The sequence below is a fragment of the Oppia nitens genome, unplaced genomic scaffold, assembly GCF_028296485.1.
Source record: "Oppia nitens isolate AA-2021 unplaced genomic scaffold, nextdenovo-longstitch-racon4-pilon3 scaffold3_pilon_pilon_pilon, whole genome shotgun sequence".
Classification (NCBI taxonomy): Eukaryota; Metazoa; Arthropoda; class Arachnida; order Sarcoptiformes; family Oppiidae; genus Oppia; species Oppia nitens.
In genome coordinates this window covers 602,956-610,000 of record NW_026533221.1, presented here as the reverse complement: position 1 = coordinate 610,000, position 7,045 = coordinate 602,956, and positions in this window count along the sequence as shown.

Here is a 7,045-nt window from a genome sequence, read left to right as displayed (position 1 = left end):
TATATAAATGAAATATATATATATTAATATGAAATATGATATTATATATATGCATAAAATTGTTTGTTATTTTTTATTATTATTATAAATTACTACCCATTTATTTAATTATATACTAATTTTTTTTTAAAAAAATGATAAATTTTTATTGGCTAATAAAGTTTTTTATTTTTTTTTTAAATTTTATTATCCACATCATGTTTATTTACAATTTTAACTTATTATTATTATTAATAATAATAATTTTTACTTTTACTTTTATTGAATGTTTATTTATTTATTTTATTTTTTTTATTAACTAATAATAATAATTAGATTTTAGTTTTTTTTTGTTTAAATTTCTCTCCAGGAAATCATTTCCGGCACCAAAAAAACAAAAACAAAACTAATTGTTGGCTAAAATTTTTTTTTTAATATAATATTATAATATATGATCCTATTTTCATGTTATTTAATCTCATTTATCAATCAAACTATTAAAAAAATAAAAATTAATTAAATTAATAGCCAATTATATTATATGACTGGAAATATATACATGGTAATAAATTGTTTATTATTAAAAAATATATATATAATTAATAATAATAAAAATTAAGTGTTTTTAAGCAATTATGAGCAATAAAATTATAGATTATTTATTTGTAAAATCAAATTAACAAAATATATATATATTGTTTATATGTTAAATGTTTTTTGAATTAATTATTCAAAATATTATTTTTAATAATTAATTTAAGTTAGTATTAAAAGTTTTAATTAATTATTTTTTTTTTGAAAATATATAGTAATGTAATTTATAGTAATCTTACAGTTTATGTCCAAAATAATATTAAATTTAATCACAATATATTGTATAATAATAATAATAATAATAAATTTGCATTAATTTGTAATCAAAATTAATTCAAATAATATAAACTATAGATAGACAATAAAAAAAACATATAAAATAATTTCTAAAAATATCAAAAGTCAATTTTATTTTAGTTTTTTTTATATAGTTTTTTATGTATAATATTTTTAGTAATGTTTAAAAAATAAAAAAAAAATTTGGAAAAATTAACATGGTCATACTAGCGCTATCTTGTATTGAAACAAAAATATTATTATAAAACTAATAATAAATTTTTGTATTTAATTTATTTGTAGCAAACAATACTGTATTAATGTATTAATAAATACTGTATAAAATTTGGAAATTTGTCAAAACATTTAACTATCAAATACTAAAAAAATTGCATAATTTTTTTGTTTGTTTATATATTATATTTAGTGATGGTAATTTTTCGGAAATTCAATTTTCGATTGCCGCAATTATTGCTGAAAATTTCCGTGAAATTGCGCGCATGAGGGAATGTATAAAAATTAACTTTTTACAACGTTAAAATAAATTTTGTTTACAATAGATTAAGAGAATTTACTAATTTATTATTATTTTTACATGGTTTTTTTTAGATAGCAACATTTTATGATAAAATAATTAAATTTTTTTATAATTAAGTTTATGATTTTATTCATATTGCTTTGCCATTTAAATTTAGTTAATTTTTTTAAAATTATAAATTTTTCTATGTTACAATTGCGATTTGCAATTGCGGCAATTTCACGCAATTTCAAGCAATTTCACGCAATTTCACGCAATTTCCGAGCAATGCAATTGCGCATTTTGCAATCGGTACATCACTAACTATATTGTACACTAAAAAAGTTATTTGATTTACGACTTTATATTTGTTGTGTGAAACAAAATTGGTATAACAAATGGCTTATGGCTTATACTGTATACCACTACCACTGGGGAGTGGTTTACTCCGGGGTCTCAGTGATGTAAGTTATGCAATGATACACTAACACACACACACACATACACTGATGGAGAGCACCATTTGATGCCATTGATACTCATTATCTAACTGCTGGCTGATGTATGTGGTTGTCGTCTATGTGTGTGTCTATGTATGTGTATGTCTATGCTATAACTAGATGAGTGTATAGATATATAGATAGATATATAACAGTGCACTTGGATATAACATCCCAACCAAAAAAAATCACCACCACTACCAGTGATGTCTTCGTTATCATCATCAGCAGCAGCAGCTCATCCACTAGTGTTGTTGTTGGCCAACCAATGGCATCGTATGATAAATATTGTGGTCAACCATGAGATTAGTAGTCCTGATATCAAACACAGACACTATTGTCTGATCATTGCGTTTACAGCCTTACTATATATTTAATACACTTAACGGTTACTTTACTTAGGATGATAGGTATGTGTTATATATCTATAATATCTATAATATATTTATATTGTTTTTTTCTATCAATTTGTTTTAAGCCTATAATTAATTATTTTTTTGTTGCTATTATTTTAAGTATTTGTTTTTTTTGTATTTATAACTTAATTTCAATAATAATAAATATTAGTGTTATATATAATAGGATTATATGATTGGATGCCATTGTCGGGACAGACACACACACACACACTAATCGTGGAAAGCGGTCATCAATTGGTTTCGGTAACTGGACTACTAGTCTCTCCATAATAAATCATCGGCAAATCGGTAGCCAAAAAACCTATCACTATTTGACTGACACGACTGTCCGGTCCCGTAGGTCTCTAATCCATCTCTTGTATCGTTTCCCCCCAAGTCTTCAATCATATAATTTTTTATTATTATTTTTTTAGTAAAAAAAACTTTTAATTTTATTTATAGTATTTATTAACACACAGTTGTAGTGATTTACTGTACTTTTTGATACTAAACTAATAAAATACTTGTTTTTTAAATACCAGAAAATTTATTTGTTTTTTAGTTAAACATTTTTTTTTGATAATTTTTTTTTTGTAATTTTTTTGTTGTTGATATACTTTTCTATTGAAGGATATAAATGATATAAATATTTATTAGTGAATAAAATAAATAGATATAACTCATATGAAACTACAGGTGCATTGATTTTTTTTGCAGAAAAAATAATAAAATTTATAAATTTTATAATAAAAAATAATTATAAATTCTGATTTTTTTTAAAAAAATATAAGTTATATTAATAATAATTTAGTTTCAATATTCCAATAGATTTATAATTAATAATTTAATTATTGTATTAAGTTTGTAGTATTATTAATATTTTTATTTTATTAATTGTAATTATAATTATATATGTATAAAATTGTATTGTAATTTATATAGTTTTATTAACTTTAAAATTTTAAATAATAAAATTAATTTTTAAATTTTATACTGTAGAATGTTTTGTTGTTGTTGTTGATATAAATTATATCTATTTTTTTTTAAATTTAATAATAATAATAATTAAAATTTAAAGTAATTAAAAACTTTTTTATTTGTTTGTTGTTTTGTTGTTAGATAAACTAAATTCAACAATAATTATGAATTTATTATTGTATTAATAATTAAGAAAAACTAAATTAATATATATATATAGATATATATATATATTTTTACTATATGGTTAATTATTTTATACTATATTATATACAGTWTATATATATATAATTCTATATATATATATATATATATATATATATGATAATTATTTTGATTATTAAAACTAATTTTATTGATAAATGATTACAAAAAAATTGTTTATTTAATATACTGTATGGAAATATATGGGCATATAATTAGCTAAAAAAAATCTTATAAAATATATTATATAAATAGTACTATAAATTTTTTTAATTTAATTATTTTAATTTATTAGTTTTAATTAACATTTTTCATATCATGGTTTATGTATATATCTTTTATATAAATTGTGAGTTATATTATATAGAGTATTATTGCATAATATTGTTTAAAAAACAAATATAAATAAATATTTTATAGATAGTAATAATAAATAAATTTTTTTTTTAAATTTCAATCTATATTAATAGCATTAAATATTGTGCTAAAAATTAGTTTGTTTAGCGATATTTAATTTTAAATATATTATACATAAAAATATTATACAAATAATAAAATTTTGATTTATATAAAACATATAATAATTTTTATTTTATTATACTATTATAGTTGCTTTCAATTAATAAAATAACGGTTTTTTTTATTAAAATTGTAAAAAACAGGTGAACTATCTATATATATATATATATATATATATATATATATTCAATTATTATGTCATTCAACAAAATTCAATGTCAATTAGTAATAAAAAAAATAAATAAAAATATAATAAAAGTTTAACATAAATGATTTATTAATAAGAAAATATATATACATATATATATTTATATTGTTTTTTTCTATCAATTTGTTTTAAGCCTATAATTAATTTGTTTTTTTGTGCTATTATTTTAAGTATTTGTTTGTATTTATAACTTAATTTCAATAATAATAATAAATATTAGTGTCATATATAATAGGATTATATGATTGGATGCCATTGTCGGGACAGACATAGACACACACACTAAGCGTAGAAAGCGGTCATCAATTGGTTTCGGTAACTGGACTACTAGTCTCTCCATAATAAATCATCGGCAAATCGGTAGTCAAAAAAACCTATCACTATTTGACTGACACGACTGTCCGGTCCCGTAGGTCTCTAATCCATCTCTTGTATCGTTTCCCCCAAGTCTTCAATGAAATAATTTATTATTATTATTATTTTTTTTAGTAAAAAAAACTTTTTTAATTTTATTTATAGTATTATTAATTTATTAACACACAGTTGTAATGATTTACTGTATATTTTTGATACTAAACTAAACTATAAAAATACTTGTTTTTTAAAATACCAGAAAATTTATTTGTTTTAGTCAAACATTTTTTTGTAATTTTTTGTTGTTAGTGATTAAAATATAAAGATAACACATATAGAGAAAAAAATAATAATATTTATAAATTTTATACAAAAATAATTATAAATTTTAAACAAAAATAATTATAAATTTTATACAAAAATAATTATAAATTTAGATTTACATAAAATATAATTATATTCTTAATAATTAGTATCAATATTCCAATAGATTTATAATTAATAATTTAATTATTGTATTAAGTTTGTAGTATTTTTAATATTTTTATTTTATTAATTCTAATTAATGATATATATGTATAAAATTGTATTGTAAATAATATTTTTATTAATTTTTATAATTTTATATAATAAATTTAATTTTTTTATTTAATTTTATACTGTAGTATGTTTTGTTGTTGTTGATATAAATTATATCTATTTAAAATAATAATAATAATAACTAAAATTGAAAGTAATTCAAAAATTAATTTATATATATGATAATTATTTTGATGATTAAAAATAATTTTATTAATAAATAATTACAAAAAAAATATTTAGTGTATTGTATAGAAATATAGGGCATATAATTAGCTAAAAAAATCTTGTAAAAAATTATATAAATAGTACTATAATTTTTTTAATATTAATATAAGTTTTAATTAACATTTTTCATATACTGGTTTATATTTATATCTTATATAAATTGTGAGTTAATATAAAGTATTATTACATAATATTGTTTAAATACAAATACAAATAGATATTTTATAGATAGTATTAATTATTAAATTATTTTAAAAAAATTCAATCTATATTAATAGCAATAAATATTGTGATAAAAAAATTTATTTATTTACTATTTAATAATTAGTTTGTTTGGCGAAATTTAATTTTAAATATATTATACATTAAAAATATTATACAAATAATAAAATTTTGATTTATATAAAACATATAATAATTTTTATTTTATTATACGTACCGTTGCTTTCAATAAATAAAATAACTGTTTTTTATTAAAATTGTAATAAACAGGTGAACTATATATATATTCAATTATTATGTTATTCAACAAAATTCAATGTCAATTAGTAATAAAAAATAAATAAAAATATAATAAAAGTTACATTTTGATTGACATAAATGATTATAACATAAATATTACAATATTTACATATGATTACAAAAAATGTTTATTTCATATACATTATGAAACTATTAATGGCTATTAATTAGTGATAAAATTAACAAAAAATAAAATAAAATAATTTCTACCTGTATTTTGTTCATCTAATTCAATAAAATTTTTAAATATATTACTAAATTACATAATATTGTAAATATTTTTTATATATATAATAGATTTGATTATATTATTGTTAAAAATGTCGGTTTATTTGTAATAAAGTTATGCAAAACAGGTGAAACATATATACAAATATCATGTATTAAATGTCAATCGCAATCAAAATTATGTTATTAATAAAAAAATTATCAAAAAAAATATAAATTATTTCATAATAAAAGTTAAATTTTAAATTGATATAAAGGATTATTTACTAAAAGAAAAAAATAATATTACAATAGTTATAATGATAGCAATAATTTTATGTTAATATCATATACTTTATGAATTGATATTAATTAACAATAAAATTTAGAAAAAAAATAAAAATATAGTGTATTTTGTACATCTAATTCAATAAAATTTTATTTTATCAAAAAATTTTTATTTACTATTTAAAAAAATAATTTTTTACAAACAATTAAATAATTAAAATTTATGTTATTATAATACTATTTAATATACAGTATATATATTAATTTATTTTTTAAAAATAAGATAAAACATGTCTTCTAATATTTTTATTATTATGTCAACTTATTATCCAAAAAAATGATATTATAGTTTTTACTTATTATATGTATTATTATTTTTTGATTTTTTGGTACAAAAAAAATGTTAAACTAAACATCAATTATGATTGGATTAATAAATAAGATAAACTAATATATATAAACAATTAATTATTAAAAATGATTTTATTGATAAAATGATTAAAAAATACTTTATGGAAATATATGGGCATATAATTAGCTTAAAATTTTTTTTATAATATATTATATAAATAATAATAATATTTTTTATATTAATATAATAATTGAATTAACATTTTTTAATATCTTGGTTAGGTATTTATATCTTATATAAATTGTTTGTTATATTATATACAGTATTATTACATAATATTGT